Source organism: Pelophylax lessonae (genome assembly GCF_965119305.1).
Source record: "Pelophylax lessonae genome assembly, chromosome: 5".
Classification (NCBI taxonomy): Eukaryota; Metazoa; Chordata; class Amphibia; order Anura; family Ranidae; genus Pelophylax; species Pelophylax lessonae.
Genome location: NC_138772.1, coordinates 172,344,621 through 172,363,881, shown reverse-complemented (window position 1 = coordinate 172,363,881; position 19,261 = coordinate 172,344,621). Strand labels below are relative to the sequence as shown.

Here is a 19,261-nt window from a genome sequence, read left to right as displayed (position 1 = left end):
TTTGGCCATAGTGCGCCCCTGAAGAGGTTAAGGGGGCAGTGTACTGTACAAGTCATATATCCAACTGCACAGTTTATACAGTGTACTTGTGAGTGTAAATTTGGGGATTTTAATAAAAATTTAAGATTTTTATAATGGTTAAAGCACAATGATGGCCTATGTTTGTTTGAGGTGGGAGTGTTTGAAAATCCATAAAACTGAAGGAGAGGAGATGGTGAATCCAGTAAACCCCTGGTGGGGGAAGGAATGCTGTGACCTAATTTATATAGGTCTAAGGGTGACGTGAGTACATAATAGTGCTGGTGGCAGATATCACGTGGTGCTGTGACATGGGGATATTGGTTGTCCAGGGAAACAGAATACTACCAGGCTATAATATGAAAAATATATGTTATGCGTTTTTTGTGCACAAGACATTTATATACCAGTATATATATATATATATATATATATATATATATATATATATATATATATATATTCCTTCTAGCAATAGCAAGCAGCAGTAGCTTATACTCAGCTTTCCCTAGACACACTTCAACCCATAAGATTCCTTTACAGATGTTCTATCCTGGCTGCCATCTTACTGCTCAGTTACTTCCGGATAGCCCTTTTAGCAGGGCAACTGGAATTCTGCAAAACATTGCACAGTGGGGTTAATTTACTAAAACTGGAGAGTGCAAAATCTGGTGCAGCTCTACATAGAAACCAATTAACTTCTAGTTTATTTTTTCGTAAAAGTTTAATTGAAGAAGTAGAAGTTAGAAGCTGATTGGCTACCATACATGGCTTTACCAGACTTTGCACTCTCCTGTTTTAGTAAATCGACCCTACTGTCTCAGACTGGATGAAGCCCAGAGGTGAACATTAGGGATGATCGAACTTTTGAAAAGTTCGGTTCGACCAGAACACCCGAACTTCACGAAAGTTCGGTTCGGATTTCAGAACCCCATTGAAATCAATGGGACCCGAACTTCTGTAATCAAAAAACACCATTTTTAAGCCCTAAAACCCAATAAATGCCCCTAAAAAGTGCCTAGGGTTCTGGGTCATGCCCCAGGGACTATTAATCACACAAAAAAAAGTTCTTAAAAATTGTCGTTTTTGATAGATAGCCAATTATTGAAAAAATTAAAAAAAAAAAAAAAAAAGAGATTTCTTTGGATTTAGTGTCTGGGGGGTCTAAAAGGTGTACCTGTGAAGTTTCAGCTCTGTAGCATGTCCAGAACCAGAATTACAGCATACCAAACCTTCAAAAATGACTTTTTTGCTTAACCGCACCTTTCTTTTGCTCCTAATCAACGGCTCAGCCAATGTGTATGATGGGGACATAATGCAGTGCACTGGGAACAAGATTAGAGGTTTTTTTGGAAAAAGGTGCTGTCTCTTTAAATGTGCATATAATTAACGGGTGTATTTCCACAATGGGGCTTTTATTACCAAATGTTTCAAGAAGTCCAAAGATGTATGTAATTGCACTTTATTTCATGTAAAATGGTGTTTGGTGCACTTTAACTTGAAATCTCACAAGAAACAGACATATATGCACGGATACATTGAGGGTTAGGGGTAGGGGCCACAATGTAGTGCAGAGTGAACAAGATTAGAGATGTTTTGGATGAATACTGTTGTCTCTTGACTTTGAATAGAAGTAAAGGATGCTTAAAAATTGGGCATTTGGTGGTGCGGACGATGCCTTGACACCATATCCCTATGAAAGTGCTGGTAATGAAAGCAATAATTGCCTTTGTAAGGAAAAAAATTACAATGATATGCATCTGTGTGACAGGTGCGCAAAAATTGTTGTTTGGGTGTTGGCGGAGCCATACCACTGTAAGCCCAAAGAGCTGGTGTTGAAGAAGGCGTAAAAATTATGAAGGTGTGCACCTGTGGAACAGGTGCGCAAACATGGTAGTTTTGGTGTTGGCGGAGCCTCCCCACCATAACCCCAAAGAGCTGGCTTTGAAGGAGGCCCAAAAATTGTAAAGGTGTGCACCTGTGGAACAGGTTCGCAAACATGGTAGTTTTTGTTTAGCATAGCCTCCCCACCTTAACCCCAAAGAGCTGGTGTTGAAGGAGGCCCAAAAATTGTAAAGGTGTGCACCTGTGGAACAGGTGCGCAAACATTGTAGTTTTTGTTTTAGCATAGCCTCCCCACCTTAACCCCAAAGAGCTGGTGTTGAAGGAGGCCCAAAAATTGTAAAGGTGTGCACCTGTGGAACAGGTGCGCAAACATTGTCGTTTTTGTTTTAGCATAGCCTCCCCACCTTAACCCCAAAGAGCTGGTGTTGAAGGAGGCCCAAAAATTGTAAAGGTGTGCACCTGTGGAACAGGTGCGCAAACATTGTCGTTTTTGTTTTAGTATAGCCTCCCCACCTTAACCCCAAAGAGCTGGTGTTGAAGGAGGCCCAAAAATTGTAAAGGTGTGCACCTGTGGAACAGGTGCGCAAACATTGTCGTTTTTGTTTTAGCATAGCCTCCCCACCTTAACCCCAAAGAGCTGGTGTTGAAGGAGGCCCAAAAATTGTAAAGGTGTGCACCTGTGGAACAGGTGCGCAAACATTGTCGTTTTTGTTTTAGCATAGCCTCCCCACCTTAACCCCAAAGAGCTGGTGTTGAAGGAGGCCCAAAAATTGTAAAGGTGTGCACCTGTGGAACAGGTGCGCAAACATTGTCGTTTTTGTCATAACCAAAATGAGGTTCTGTGAACGTAAAGAGAATGAGAGGAGGGTTTGAGGGTGGCACCATGGTCCAGGCTTAAACTGAGGCTCAACTGCCACATCACAACGATAGCCTAGTCTACAAGGTCTGCATCAGGTGCATCAAAGCTTGATATCCACGACTGATTCATCTTAATGAATGTCAAACGGTCGACTGAGTCGGTGGAGAGTCTAGTTCGATGGTCTGTGACGAATCCTCCTGCTGCGCTGAATGCCCGTTCCGATAGGACACTGGAAGCAGGGCAGGCCAACAACTCCATGGCATACTGGGCCAGTTCTGGCCAGTGGTCTAATCTTAAGACCCAGTATGCCAGTGGATCGGATTCGTCACATGAAAAGCCCTCTGTGTCACTTTGTGCCCTCACGTAATCGTCCACCATGTGATGCAGACGGTGTCGATGCGATGTGGCAGCTGAGAGGCCTGGGCGGTGAGGACTAAAAAAAGACCGAAAGGCATCCGTCAACCGCACACCTTCTCCAACGCTCCTCTCGTGACCACCAGTAGAATCCATGGTAGGTTGTCCCCGCCCCTGCACCCTACGGGAGTCGGGGAACATGTTCACCAGATTCCTCTTGAGACTGTCCTCAAGGGATTTGATCCTGTGGACTCTATGGGTGGATGGGAAAAGCTCCGAGACTTTACACTTGTACCGGGGGTCAAGTAGGGTGGCCAACCAATAGTGGTTAGTCTCTTTAATGGCCTTGATTCTGGGGTCCTTTCGCAGGCTCTGGAGCATGATGTTTCCCATGCGTCGCAAATTAGCGAAGGCCTGAGAAGCTGACTCCTCGGGGTCACTCATAACGACATTATCTTCAATGGGCTCCTCCTCCTCCCAGCCACGTACTACTCCAAAGTGTCCCGAGGGAGTCAAACTAGGCCTTGCAGATTGCCGCATGTCTTCCTCCTCCTCCTCCTCAAACCCTGCAAAAGTTCCCGCAGAATCGTCCTCCTCCTCCTCTTCCACCCCTGGATCCTGCTCGGGCCTCTGGGAGCTAGGCATAATGGGGTCAGGATTCTCAGGATAAAGGGGGCCTTGAGAGGCAAGGAAGTCCTCCTCTTCCTCCTGCTGCTCTGCCTCCAGTGCCCTGTCCATAATGCCACGCAGAGTGTGCTCCAACAAAAACAGTACCGGTAGGGTGTCACTGATGCATGCGCTGTCCCGGCTGACCATCCTTGTGGCCTCCTCAAATGGCGAGAGGACAGCGCATGCATCCTTAATCAAAAGCCACTGCCGTGGTGAAAAGAAGCCCAGGCGCGCAGAGCCAGTGCTGGTGCCGTACTCGCATAGGTATTCATTGAGGGCCCTCTGCTGCGTGTACAGGCACTGCAGCATAGCCAAGGTGGAGTTCCAGCGGGTGGGCATGTCACAGATGAGGCGGTGTACCGGCAGGTGAAACTCGCGCTGCACTTCGGCCAAACGTGCAGTGGCACTGTACGACCGCCTGAAGTGACTGCACACCCTTCTTGCCATCCTTAGCACATCCTGCATTCCCGGGTACGAGTTCAAAAACCGCTGTACCACGAGATTCAGGACATGCGCCAGGCATGGCACATGGGTTAACTTTCCCTGACGAAGGGCGGCCAGGAGGTTTGACCCATTATCAGTAACCACCATCCCTGGCTGCAGCTGGCGTGGTGTCAACCACCTCTGGGCCTGTGCCTGCAGAGCCCCAAGAATCTGAGGGGCAGTGTGCTGCCTGTCCCCTAGACACACAAGCTGCAGCACTGCGTGACACCTTTTGGCCTGAGACATAGAATAGCCCTTTGAACGTTTACGTGGTATCTCATCATATTCAAAGGACCATTCTGCAGAGGAGGGCATGGAGGAGGTAGAGGAGGAGGAGCAGGAGGGGGTAGAAGTGATCGATCTACCCGGATCAGCGACACCACCAGCTGTTTGCAGACGTGGGGGCAACACTGGCTGCAGCACCGAGCCCTGGCTACAATCCCTTCCACTGGCAAGCAGTGTCACCCAGTGAGCAGTGACAGAAATGTACCGTCCCTGCCCATGTTTGCTTGACCAAGTGTCAGCCGTCAAGTGTATCTTACGGCTGACTGACTTGGCCAGGGATGACACTACATTGCCTTCCACATGTTGGTATAGGGATGGCAGGGCCTTACGGGAAAAGTAATGCCGACTTGGCACCTGCCACTGTGGAACTGCACATTTTGCGAAGTCACGGAAGGGAGCAGACTCTACCAGGTTAAATGGTAATAGTTGCAGAGCCAGTAGTTTAGCCAAACTACTGTTTAGACGCTGGGCATGTGGATGGCGGGGAGTATACATTTTTTTTCGTTCCAGCATGTGTGGAATCGAAATTTGGCGTCTAGATGATACAGCTGGTGGTGTGCTGGAGGTAGATGCGACACTGCCTGCTATATCATCATCCCTGCCAGTGGAGGCTGCCAACAGGTGACGAGTGACTATAGCAGGGCCAGGAACAGACTGATGTGCAGGTGGAGCAGATGGAGCATGAGGAGGAGCGTGAGGAGAACTAGGAGGCCGACTGACCAATCTTTGGCCCTTTTGTGGGTTCTTTAAATGCTCCTGCCAACGGGCCGAGTGGTGGGTTGTCAAATGCCTGTTTAGGCAGCTTGTACCCAGGTGGTTGACATTTTTGCCACGTTTTATACCCTTCTTACAAATCTTGCAGATCGCAACTGTTTTATCTGCATGGGATGTCTCAAAAAAGGCCCAGCAAGATGAGGTGTGTATAGTGGCCCGGGAGACAACAGGTGCGGCCTTAGATGGAGTAGGCCGTCTGCTCTCCCCTCTTGCTTGCTCTGCCTCCTCCTCAACCTCAGACCCAACATCTGACTCCATCAAAGACTGAGCATCAGGCCTGGCCTGGGAGACAACAGGTGCGGCCTTAGATGGAGCGGGCCGTCTGCTCTCCCCTCTTGTTTGCTCTGCCTCCTCCTCAACCTCAGACCCAACATCTGATTCTATCAAAGACTGAGCATCAGGCCTGGCCTGGGAGACAACAGGTGCGGCCTTAGATGGAGCGGGCCGTCTGCTCTCCCCTCTTGTTTGCTCTGCCTCCTCCTCAAACTCAGACCCAACATCAGACTCCATAAAGGACTGAGCATCAGGCTGGAGTAGATGGCCGACACTGTGGTCAAACAGCTCAGCTGACTCCTCTGCCATGTCTGAAATTGGGTCTAAGGGAGGACATGAGGTGGACATGGACTCATCTGTATTTGTTCTGACAACTGCAGAAGACTGACCACTTTTCTCTGCCTGGGTCACTGTAGTTGCAGATGATGCCGATGATGAGGGTTTGTTCATATAGTCCACCACCTCCTGTACATACTGTGGACGTATAGCTTGGCCACTGCCGGAGAACAATCCAAATGGTGGCCTGGCTGAGGACTGACCACCACGTCCACCCCTGCCTCTAGACACCCTAGAAGCTGTGCCCCTTTCCGCAGCAGGGCCACGTATGCCTTTTCTTGGTCTACCAGGCATATTTCTCAATGATGCGTTGGCAACTGTATGCGGTGAAAAACGCACACTGCTATGCGACCCACAGTTGTCGCTGGATACAGCACAGCAGTTGCGGTTCACGCACAGTAGCAAAGCCTTTTGCACAGTGGACCTAACGCTTTGAACAACAGGCGTTAGGTTGTCACTGATGCGTTGGCAACTGTGTGCAGTGAAAAACGCACACTGCTATGCGACCCACAGTTGTCGCTGGATACAGCACAGCAGTTGCGTGTCACGCACAGTTGCAAAGGCTTTTGTACAGTGCACCTAACGCTTTGAACAACAGGCGTTAATTTGTCACTGATGCGTTGGCAACTGTGTGCGGTGAAAAACGCACACTGCTATGCGACCCACAGTTGTCGCTGGATACAGCACAGCAGTTGCGGTTCACGCACAGTAGCAAAGCCTTTTGCACAGTGGACCTAACGCTTTGAACAACAGGCGTTAGGTTGTCACTGATGCGTTGGCAACTGTGTGCGGTGAAAAACGCACACTGCTATGCGACCCACAGTTGTCGCTGGATACAGCACAGCAGTTGCGTGTCACGCACAGTTGCAAAGGCTTTTGTACAGTGCACCTAACGCTTTGAACAACAGGCGTTAAGTTGTCACTGATGCGTTGGCAACTGTGTGCAGTGAAAAACGCACACTGCTATGCGACCCACAGTTGTCGCTGGATACAGCACAGCAGTTGCGGTTCACGCACAGTAGCAAAGCCTTTTGCACAGTGGACCTAACGCTTTGAACAACAGGCGTTAGGTTGTCACTGATGCGTTGGCAACTGTGTGCGGTGAAAAACGCACACTGCTATGCGACCCACAGTTGTCGCTGGATACAGCACAGCAGTTGCGTGTCACGCACAGTTGCAAAGGCTTTTGTACAGTGCACCTAACGCTTTGAACAACAGGCGTTAAGTTGTCACTGTATTTTGCTGCCTAGCAAGCACGTATACCTGCTGTGATACAGCAGCACTGTGCCACGTGCTCACTAAACAGAACCCTCACACTTTCCCTACAGAAACTAAATTTTCAAATCTAACTAATGTAGTACAAAGTTCCCTAACTACACTAGATATCCCTTTCCACTAAATAGAAAGCTCCATACAGCAGAAGACTGACACTGTCCCTTAAGTTTTTTTTTTTTTTTTTTAACTCTAAGAACCAGCACAATCGCTGTATCTAACTACACTGGCTGTAAGCTAAATACAATTCTGCTATATGGAGCTTTAGAACCACTCGATATGTAGGAAATGTAGTGTAGCAAGCAGGAGTCAGACAGAACTGCTTCAACTCTCTTCAACAGGCTCTGGATAACTGTGCTAGGGGTTAGGCGGGGCCATCTTATATAGTGTGGGGCGTATTCACTCCTGATTGGCCTCTGGTCCCCGTAGTCACTCCAATCACGTTCCTAGGAGACTCCTGCCCCCTCATTGGCTTTTGCAGACGTTTCTGGGCCAATCACGGGCTTTTAAAGCCCAGTTCCTGTCCCAGTGCATTTTGGGCGGTTCTGGTGGCCGAATACCGAACTTTTGCCGCAAAAAGTTCGGTATTCGGCCGAATATCGAACATCCAATGTTCGGGTCGAACCGATGGTCGACCCGAACCGTTCGATCATCCCTAGTGAACATAACACTCCAAAAGGTTGCTGTAAACCTTTATCACCTTCCCTTAGCTCACACAACTGAACAAACCTCTTAGTGATTGACTAAGGTAGATAAATATTCAGATAATATTTCTTCCCATTGTGGCTACTGTAAACACCTCAACAGTAGCAGGCAGAAGCAATCCATACACTGAACTTAGGAAAAACCTACAGAGCACAGAAAAAGTAAATTAACCACTTCACGCCCGCCATATAGCATAATGATGGCCGCAAAGTGGTTACGTTATCCTGACTAGGCATCATACGACATCCAGCAGGATAAGCCATTCGCACGCACTCGCCGGGGGCGTGCAGAGCGGCGATCGGTGGTGCGGTGTGTCACTCTGACACACTGCATCTCTAATCCCGGTAAAGAGCCTATGACGTAGGCTCTTTACCATGTGATCAGCTATGACCAATCACTGCTTGTCACATCGTAACCAGGAAGTGCAGTTTATCAGCTTTCCTGCATTCGCGCTGACAAGGCGCAAGTAGAGGAGAGCCAATCGGGGTCTCCTGACAGGGGGGGGGGGGTCTGCACTCATAATCAGCGCATTGATTATCTGTGCAGACCCATCAGGGATGCCCACTAGAGCCCACCAGGGATGCCCACTAGAGCCCACCAACCGGTGGTCACCAGGGATGCCAATCAGTGCCTATTAGGGATTCCAATCAGTGCCTATTAGGAATACCTGTCAGTGCCTCATCAGTGCTGCCTATTAGTGCCATCTATCAGTGCCTATCAGTGTCACCCATCAGTTCCCATCATTGCCCATCAGTGCCACCCATCAGTGCCACCTATCAGTGACCATCAGTGCCGGCTGTTAGTGCCCATCAGTGCCACCTATAAGTGCCCATCAGTGCCACCAATCAGTGCCTATCAGTACCACCAACAGTGCCCATTAGTGCTGCCTATGAGTGCCCATCAGTGCCACCTATCAGTGTCCATAAATTTTGCATATCGGTGCCACCTATCAGTGCCACTTATCAGTGCCCATCTGTGCTGCATATCAGTGCCCATCAGTGTTACATATTAGTGCCTCATCATCAGTGCCCATCAGTGCCACCTCATCAGTGACTATTAGTGCCGCCTCATCAGTGCTCGTCAGTGCAGGAGAAAACATACTTATTTACAAAATTTTTAACATAAAGAAAAACTTTTTTTTTTCAAAATTTTCTGTCTTTTTTTTTGTTTGTTTAGCAAAAAAGAAAAAACCCAGAGGTGATACCACCAAAAGAAAGCTCTAATTGTAGGGAAAAAATAATAAAAACCTTGTTTGGGTACAGCGTTGCATGGCCGCGCAATTATCATTCAAAATTTGACAGCGCTAAAAGCTGAAAATTGGCCTGGGCAGGAAGGGGGTGAAAGTGCCCGGTATAGAAGTGGTTAAACACTTAGGCTGGCTACAGCCTATTTGGAAAAGCAAACACGGAATTAGGCTAGGGGCACTCCAGCTTAGGGCAGGGTCCCTATACAAATAAAACTTTATGTTTTTCCAACAGTTTTAACTGTGTTTCACGCCAAGGAAAAGATCCAAATTTGGGTTCTATTTTACCAAGAAAATAATAGATATCATTCCTTCAAAGTTTATGCCAAGTCAGTGCACCAAGCCAGAACTCCAGTGCACAAAGAAAATAACTTTCCTTTTTCTAAAGAAGATGACAAAGTGGGCAATTCTAAGACAGAGCTGCGAGCTGGACCATTAGTATTACAAACAAAAGAGCTCATAGCTACCCAGAAAAGTTCACAAGATGTGTAATAGCAAGAAAATCAGGACTCAAAATAAAATGTAGGACAGCATTATAAATAGCATAAAAAACAACATACTGTATATTTAGGGAAAATAAAACCTGCATTTTTTTCAATCCTTATAGTGTTAAAGAAAAAAAATCAGTATGGTTGCAAGTAAAAAAAAATGTTCAGGAAGTATATAGTTGGTATGTATCTTCAAACCTTAGAAAGCTAGATAAGTAAATTCTAACTTGAGAGAGCTGAACATTCCCTCTCCAAGAAAAAAACAAATTAACGACCCTGAGCACATATATACATACTGTAACTACTGAAATAACACAGGCTTACTTTTCCCTAAATATACAGCATTTTGTTTTTTATGTTGTTTATAATGCTGTACTACATTTGGTTTTGTGTCGTGACTTTCTGCTCTTTCTTGCTATTACACAATTTCTGGAAAAAAAAAATCTGCAGGGGATCAAATAATTATTTTCCCCACTGCATACACAGATGCAACATTTCGAGATTTCAGAATTTATTAATAAAATAATGAGGACAATAATGCTAATAGTAATGTACTTTCAGCACAATTTTGTAATGAAGGCACATATAAAAAATAATATACTTACATAAAAGCAGATAAGCACCAGCAAGCTTGTTTACTGGTCTACTGAAACATTGTACTTTTACTTCTTTATGAGGTCTTTGTATCCTACAACACAAAAAAGTAAGAATATAAGTGGAAAGATTACATTTTCAGAATAGGTCTCCATTTTCCCAGGTAGAAACTATAACGCTATGTAAGCAAACTAACAGCCCAAAAATATTTTCAGTGAACATTCAATAAATAATAAAAGACCGACAAGTGTAAACATGCTCTCTGTTAGCTGGAAATAGATAGTACTTTACATCCAAATGCAGCTCACAGAATGCCTCAGGAAAACAACCAAGCCAAAATAAGCATCCAACGTGTCCTGCAGAAGTGTTGTGTCTTCCATTTTAAAGTTGCAATTAGGCCAACAAGCTCGAGAGAGGATAGTTGGGCAAAGGGAAATATTTTTTTAGGAATAAAAAGGCAAACAAAGTTTCTTCTACCAAAAAATTCTTCTTTTCCACTTACAGTTGTCTTTAAAGGGAGTAACTAATAAAGATTGTTGAACACTGAATTGTATACATAAATATAGTAAAACGTTTTGATAGTGTTTCCCAAACATTAAAATGAACATGGGGCCACTGGGATTACATGGAGATGCTTTCTGCAATTGTCAGATCCTTTGGGTTTGGTATGGATTTTAGAGGAAACTATAATCCATTGGTTTTGTATGGGGTTCCTCCCAAAATCCATACTAGATTCTAATAAAGGATAAAAGTCTGCTATTGATTGATAGGGGAAACCCCACACCCCTTTCTTTGTGGCTTCCCCCTTACAATAAATACCAGACTGTCATCTAGACCAGCTTTAAAATATCCACTCGGCTGCTCTCATTAGGCAAGTGGAAAAAGGCTGAGGGTGAGTGTGGAGCAGGGGCGGACTGGGCCAGGGGGGTCGCTCTGATTCCCTGTAAAAAATGCTGCACCACTTCAGCCAGGAAACTGTCAGGAGGAGAGGCTGGATCACACAGAGAGAGGATATCCTGCTGTGATACAGCTTGGATCTGTAACGCTGGCCGCTGTCAAACAAAGTCCCATCTCCTGGACCAGCCCCTCTGGTAGACAGCACACTGGTACAATACCAGGAAATTGTATCAGTATGCCACCTATCATAGGAGCCCATCCAGGAGGCGGAACTTTTTTTGACAGCGGCCAGCATTTCCCTCTATGTGATCTGGCCGGCTCTCCATCTTATTCCTTCCTGTGATCCTCATGCAGTGGTAGGTTGCAATATTGGGCACTGATAAGGCTGCACTGATGGGCACTGATATGCAGTACTGATGGGCACTAATAGGCTGCACTGATCGGGATTGCAGAGACTTCACTGATGGCACTGCTGGGGCTGCACTGAAGGGCACTGCTGGGGCTGCACTGATGGCCAGTGATGATGCGGCAATGATGGGCACTGATAAGCTGCACTGATGGCCATTGATGATGCTGCACTGATAAGGCAGCACTGACCTGCTGCACTGATGGGCACTGATATGCTGCATTGATGGGGCTGCACTGATGGGCATTGATAGGCTGCACTGATGGGCACTGATGAGGCTGCACTGATGGGCATTGATGAGGCTGCACTAATGGGCACTGATAGGCTGCACTAATGGGCACTGACAGGCTTTTTATGTTAATATTGTTAAAGTTTATTTTTGTAACTTAATTCTGCATAAAACATTTAACAGTGTAATTTCATGAGATAATTTACGAGGGCACGTTTAGGGTAGGAATTAGGGGCAGAGCACAGTAGGGGCCTGGGTGGGGCAACTGATGGCAAGTAACTGTTAAGGCTTGGCTAGTATCTCAGGACTTGAAATTTTGAGCCCTGATCTAGGCTAAGGGTCTGGTATAGATGTTGAAGAGAATCCCTGCTGCTTTGTTACAATGAAGCAGCTGGAAAAGCGCAGGATTGAGACATCCCCCAAGTATAATTATTTAAAGGAATTGTGCATTTTTTTTATGTTACCCTTTATGCCTTAATACAAGTTATGTTCTATTTATTATGCAAACAATCTCCTTGGTAATTTAACATAAAACAATATTACTGTTTATAATAAAAAAAAGTAACATATTGGACAGCATAATATTTATTTTGAACATTTAAAACGGAGCTCCACCCAAAAGGGAAAGCTCTGCTTGTTTGCTTCCTCCCCCCCTCCGCTGCCACATTTGGCATCTTTCTGGGGGAAGCGGGTAACCTGGTTTTGACCGGTAAGATCACTGCACGGCAATCTACGTCATATCGGGCCCCTCCCCCCCCCCCCCCCCCCGCTGCATTTTGGAACCTGTGTGTGCATGCACAGCAGAAAACTGGCTGTGAAGCCTGAAGGCCTGCACTCAAACCTGAAGGAAAAATCGGCTTGGGGTGCCGACAGTCCTTATATTAAAATTTAGCAGCTACAGTATTATTATTATTAATTATTTTTCCCTCAGACTGGAATTCCACTTTAAAGTGACTTTAGTATGCCTATTGGGTATACTGGACCCAGAACCTACTTACCAGGCACCTATACTATGATTCAACAATTACTGTATTTGGCTAGGAAAATGATTGCTAGATACTGGATGAGCCCTACGGCTCCCTCAGTTGCACAGTGGATAACCCGCATAAATTTTATTTTACTGAGAGAACAACTAACTTACCGCCCCAGAAATGTGACTCACAAGTTCTATGCGGTATGGCAGGATTGGTTAGACTGCCCGGGCTTAGCCCCGCCGCAACTGCTAATGGGTAGACTCATGCAGGCCTAGTTTAGTATATTACTACTGTCTGCCTATAGTGGACTCTCATCTGTTTTCTTTTCACCCTTCCCTCTATCTTCCCCGTTTTCTTTATTGCTCTCTCTGTTTCTCTCTTTTATCTTTCTCCTTTATTTTTTCCATCTTCCTCTATTTCCCTTCTTCTCTTTCCCCTCTGCTCAAGGATACCTCACTTCTTCTGAGGGAGGTCATTTGTTTACATGGGTACATGAAGAATGAGGCACGGCTCGTGCCGGTCTCAAGTAGGACCTAGTGGTCGGCTGTTGGAACCCTGTTGACATGTGCAGTTATCTGCTGGTGTGTAATATAAAACTGTTGCGTAGGGGGTTCTATTGCACTATGTTTACTCCACTGCTTAGTTGTATTCTGTAAAGTTATGACAGATATTAATGGATGGTGTAATGACATGTCTCCCATGCTTTGTAATTTCACTGTTTGCTTTTATGATTGTTATTTAATAAACTTTGGATTAAAAAAAAAGTGATTTTTGTTTTAAGAGCTTCCCTTGAACCATTTCACTACCAGGCCCTTCTCTCCATTTTCACCTCAGGAAGCCAAACCAATTTTAAAATTTTTCACTTTTTAAAAATCATTTTTCACTTACAGCTTTCTCAATTTGTAAAATGCTCCCCAAACCATTCATACTCCAAAAGCACAGAGCCAAAAGAGTAAAAAGATTGTGAAACTTTTATGTAGGCCCCATGATAGTTGTGCAAATATTTATCAAATCGGTATTTTCTATACAAATGTATGTTGTAGATAAAATGATATTCCCTATAAATCACTTGGGAAGTCAGTCGCTGATTTCAGCCATTTATTAAGCAGTACAGCCTAAGGCACCATATTCTGAACCATGAGCTTATAGCAGAATGGGATGCAGCCAATGTAATGCATACTTTGTTGGCCAGTTGCAAGCTGTTCTGCCATATGCCTAGAAATTGATGGCGGCAAAAAATATTATTTTTTAGCTGCGCAATTTTTTTTTTTTATAGTTCTGTGCAACTGGTATGAATAGATACTGCTTTGTGAATTTCCTGTAATTTCCTCTCCTTGTCATTCACATGGCTGCTGCATATTAGAGTAAACTTTTGGCTTAAACTTAAAACTCAAATAGGAAATCCTCCAACATCTAGAGAAACAACGGAAGGGGGGATTTTAGGTTTCTGGATGTGAAAAGTGGGATTGCAGCACATAGCCTCCAACCATTAACCTCCGCTCCAGATAAATTTATCTCTTTTGGTGCACATGAAGAACATCTAATCTATGTATTTCCTCAAAGCACTTGGCTTACGGAATTAAAAAAAAATACCACAATCATAAGCTCGGCTAAGAAGAGTTCATTAAAATGTAAAATTTAGCTTGCAGTAATTGCTGCAGCAACAAGTAAGTGTAGTTTGAAATGTTTAAGTACATTTGTGAGCTTTAACCACTTGCCGACTGCCGCACGACTATATACGGCGGCAGTCGTCCCCTCACAGGCAAAGTGACGTAGGGGTGCGTCACTAGCCTGTGAGGCTCTAGGGGGCGAGCGCGCGCCGCCGGAGGCGCGCTCCCGCCCCCGCTTGTTTGCGGACCCCGATCGCGATCGTCGGGTGGAGAGAGAGAAAGGCAGGCGGCTAATGTAAACAAAGCCGCCTGTCATTCTCCCCTGTGTAAGAAGAGAGATCATACGGTCCTGCTATGTAGGATCGTATTTCTCTGTTGTTACACAAACAGCCACATCCCTTCACAGTTAGAAGCACACCCCTAGGGACACACTTAACCCCTCCTTTTCCAATAAAGTTAACCCCTTCCCTGCCAGTGTCATTTTTACAGTAACAGTGCATATTTTTAGCACTGATTAGTAATGTCACTGGTACTCCCAAAAGTGTCAAAAATGTCAGTCAAGGGTCCGATCTGTCCGCCGCAATGTCGCAGTCCTGCAAAAAAAATTGCAGATCGCCGCCATTACTCGTTAAAAAAAAAAAATAAAAATGACAAAAATCTTTCCCTTAGTTAGTAAACGCAATAACTTTTGCGCAAACCAATCAAAATACGCTTGTTGCAATTTTTTTTACCAAACATATGTAGCAGTAAACAAATTGGCCTAAAATGTTAAAAAATTTTGATTTTTACATTTTTTTGGGGGAATTTCATGTAAAAAATGTGAAAAATATTGTTATTTTTGCAAAATTGTCGCTCTTTTTTTGTTTATAGCGCATGATCAAAAAAGGTGATCAAATACCACCAAAAGAAAGCTCTGTTTGTGGGGAAAAAAAGGACGTCAATTTCATTTGGGTACAGCGTCGCATGACAGCGCAATTGTCCATTAAAATCACGCAGTGCCGAATCGCAAACTAGGCCCTGGTCAGGAAGGGGGTAAAATCTTCCTGGGGCTTAATATTTATTTTTCATTCTTTAAAGTGAACCTTGCACTAAAATAGTAAGTTCGGCTTCTATAGAAAGGACCTCTTGCCTTAAACACAATACTAAAATGATAAAAAAAAAACATGGGGAAAAGAAGCTTGTTAATATCACACATCTCTCCCCTGCTTCCACTCGTGGTGCCTAAGAAGGGTGGCATCACATGCTTCCTCTAATATCCCATAGAGTGCTTAGTAATCTAAATCTAGCAAGAAGATAATCATGCACTGTGCTGGGATATCATGTCTTGAGATGCGAGCTACTCAGAATTCCCTAGGATCTCAGAAGGATGTGACGTCACCCCCTAAAGTTCAGAAGCTGGGGAAAAAAATTAGTTCATTAACTAAGGTTTCTCCCATAAGGTTCTTTACAGCAAGTGGAAGAGGAACCTTACTAAGTCCCTTTTCACATTTGAACATGACCATAAACAGTTTAGAGGCTTTTTTTCATGTTTGTATATGAATTTTTTTGATTGACAGGAGCAGAATTACGTATTTTTGACACCATAGACTTCTAAATGTGAGTGCCTAAAAAATGAGTGGAAACAGGCGACACAATGCTTAGGTGTGACCAAGTCTGAAAATGATTACATTCTTAATTTTTGTCATGCTTGGGGAATTGTGCAACAAAGTTCAGGTGTAAATGGAGGCTTAATTGGCAGACCTTGCTTGGAGTTCAAAATGCATTATAAGGCTTGCCATACACGGGTCGAATTTCGAAAGAATTTTCTTTCAAAAACCAGAAATTTTGTGCATTTTGTGATTTGATGGTGCCACCATTGATTTCGAAATTCGACCAACTAAGCCTTCAATTTCACCTCATATTGTTACAGAAAAGAATTTTCATGGCTGGGAACCATCTTTTCTTTCCGGGAATTTTCTTTTCTTGCACTCATGCGCATTTCTTTTTTGATTATATTTCTCACACAATTCTCCCATTATTGATTAGAAAATCATTTGTTTTTCAAAAATCTTCAACATGCCCAATCACTCATGTTCGATGACCACACGAAAATAGTCCATTGCTGCGGCTGCAGTATTAGTGCGAAATTCAAATGAAAATTCTTAGATAAGATGTTCGAAAGAAAATTCTTTCGAAATTTCGAAAATTTGTATGGCCAGCCTAAGTGGACACCTAAATGTCTGATTACTGTTTTAACATTGGCAGAATTTGTAACAACATGATATGTTAAAAAGTCTTATGTTAGCTATACATACAATATTAAAAAAACAATAGATTCAGTTAATCTTTTAAAAGCTATTTCAATAAAAAGGCATACTGTGTCTTAGGCTGCATATAAAAGGTATATTTTATGTGAAAGTCAACAGACATACTTAAAATTGAATGATTTCAGCCGACAGTTCTTTCAATCACTGTGATCAGTTACCAAATACATTTGTGAGTTTGAGCTGCAAGTTTGCAAATGTCCATTGTTTATAATTTGGTCAAATAAGTGTTTCAGAACCTTGGAGAGCAACACAATTCAGAGAAGAAAGCCAACAGGCAGAATGGTGACTAAGCGGTTAGCCCTTCCACCTAGTAGCACTTGAGTCCTTGGTTCAAATCCCAACCAGGGCACTACTTATCTTACATGTTTTCCCTTTGCCTATGTGGGTATCCTCCCACACTCCAAATACATGCTGGTAGGTTAACTTCAGTCTAATTGGTCCTAGTACGTATATGTATGAATGTAAGCTGGCCATACATTATTTAGGTTTGTTTAGATTGACCTTCAATCATGTAGTGCAAGGGTCTGCCTGATTGCATACAAATTGAAAGTGTTTAGGTTTGACCTCATAATATATTAATATATACATTGTTCTAAAGGAAAATTGTACAAGAAAATTGTATAATGTTTGACCAGCCAGATTTAAGCTCCTGGAGGGCAGGGACTAATGTGAATGTACAATATATATCTAAAGTGGCGCACAAATTGACAGTGCTGTTCAAGTAGTAATAGGATTGACTACAATGCATAATCAATATGCCTTAAAATGGACCTCAAAGCAAAACATTTTACATGTTTGGATATAATGGAATAGAGCAGATAAGGGTAATAACCTTTGTCAAGCTTTTATTTAATACTTGTGTTTTCCTTGGGTGGATTCACTCTCTGTGTATCCTGAAGATAATTACAAAATGGGAACATTTTACAGACATCACCAGAAAAGGAGGTGATAAAAAATCTCACTGTAGGCACATACTGAATAAAACTCCCAAAGATTGTATTTCCCCTAACATTGGACATACATTGGGCGGAGTCTGCGACGTCTTACGTCATTTCCGGCACCCGGAGCCAGAGCCGTGGAACGCGGAAGCTTCCCGGCCACACAACACTGATCGCGGACAGCCTAGAACTTTCCTGTGAGTCACTACACACTTTTTTCCTGTTATGTTGTTTGGATATGGTACCTAGGGGTCTCTTTCTTTCTTTCTGAGGAACACACAGACCCACAAGGAAGCCAGAAGGGACAGCGGAACCCATACAGGGTACCCTCCTGCAAATAAGACATATCAGGTCGTATAGCAGGGTGCGACACCTAGCGGTCACGCAGGTTATTGCAACCCGAAATCATCACATTCATTCATCTATCTAATTTATCTTACACTAATTAATTTCAGTTTATATGCTTATTATCGTTTGCTCATAGCAGCACTTATTATTTAATTCTTTTCTCTTCACTGAGCACCATCACCTCTGCTTTATAGTGAGGATGGCTACATGCTTCACTTGTTTGTTTTAAATAAAATATCACCATTTTATTTCAGCCTTGTGTCTCTTTCTTTGCACTAGCACTTATGCACTTTATTACTGTAATATTGAAAGATACAAGGCATATATACATTTTATCTCAACTGATCTCTGTTTATCCTTTATAAGGCACCTTTTAAAAAATTGCACCTTACAAAATGTATTTATTTATTTATTCACGGCACATATAAGTGGTATCATTCCACACCACTACTCACGCTAGTAAAGCACATTATTGCTATATTCTTGTAATACGGTAGCGCCGTTCACAACCCCACTTGCACATATTTTATACTTCATCTCCTGTGGTGTTTCTGTGACAGCATGTGAGGGGAAACCTCTGCACTTGAGGCATAGACAACAATAAAAACTAAGCAGATTTCACTTTAAATATAGGCGTGATTTTTTTTTTTTTTTTTGTGAATTAAAATATGATTTAATAAATATTTTTTTTATTAATTTTTTTTTTTTTTATTTATTTACGTGCACTATTTCTGCTAAATAATGTATACCAAGAATTTGATGGGCAAATCTGCCCAGGTTCAGTTTGCTAAGAGATCTGCAAATCATAAAGTAAATCTCATTGAAATCTGTGGGTGTTAATCTTGTTAAATTCTGGCCACATTTTGGGATAATAGGCAAACTACTGTCAAACATGGCATAGGAAGCTGGTCTCTACCATGGGGAACATGTACTAAATTATTATTATTATTTTTAAATATCCTACAGTGAGGAGAGGTTCTTTTAATGCAGTGTTTGAGATCAACACTGACATGCACACAAGTCTTTTAAATTACATGCTTTTGGAACGACTTAAAGCTTCATAGAGGACAAGTACTGCATTATTATTATTATTTTTTCTTTTTTGATTGTTTTAATGTCTTTCAGTGGGGATGGGGTATTTTCATGCAGATTTGAGATCAACATAAACATGCACACAAGTGTTTCAAATAACATGCTTTGGGGATGACTTAAAACTATATGTGGTGTTACAGAACAGTATGATTTTCCAAGAGAATATTAATGACAACATACACTGCTAGCGCATATTTAAACATGAAAATATTTTTTTCTTACAGCACACATTCAATAAGCAGCAGCACCTCAATATAACTTAT

General features: G+C 43.3%; 1 protein-coding gene across 1 annotated transcript in view; it reads right to left on the bottom strand.

Moving 5' to 3' along the window:
• The window catches only part of COL6A6 (collagen type VI alpha 6 chain), a 353,383-nt gene that overhangs the window by 202,856 nt on the left and 131,266 nt on the right, over positions 1–19,261 (bottom strand). The window contains exon 2 of the mRNA XM_082258062.1: positions 10,188–10,292. The gene's annotated coding sequence lies outside the window, so the exon portion shown is untranslated. The remainder of the gene's footprint in view (positions 1–10,187; positions 10,293–19,261) is intronic.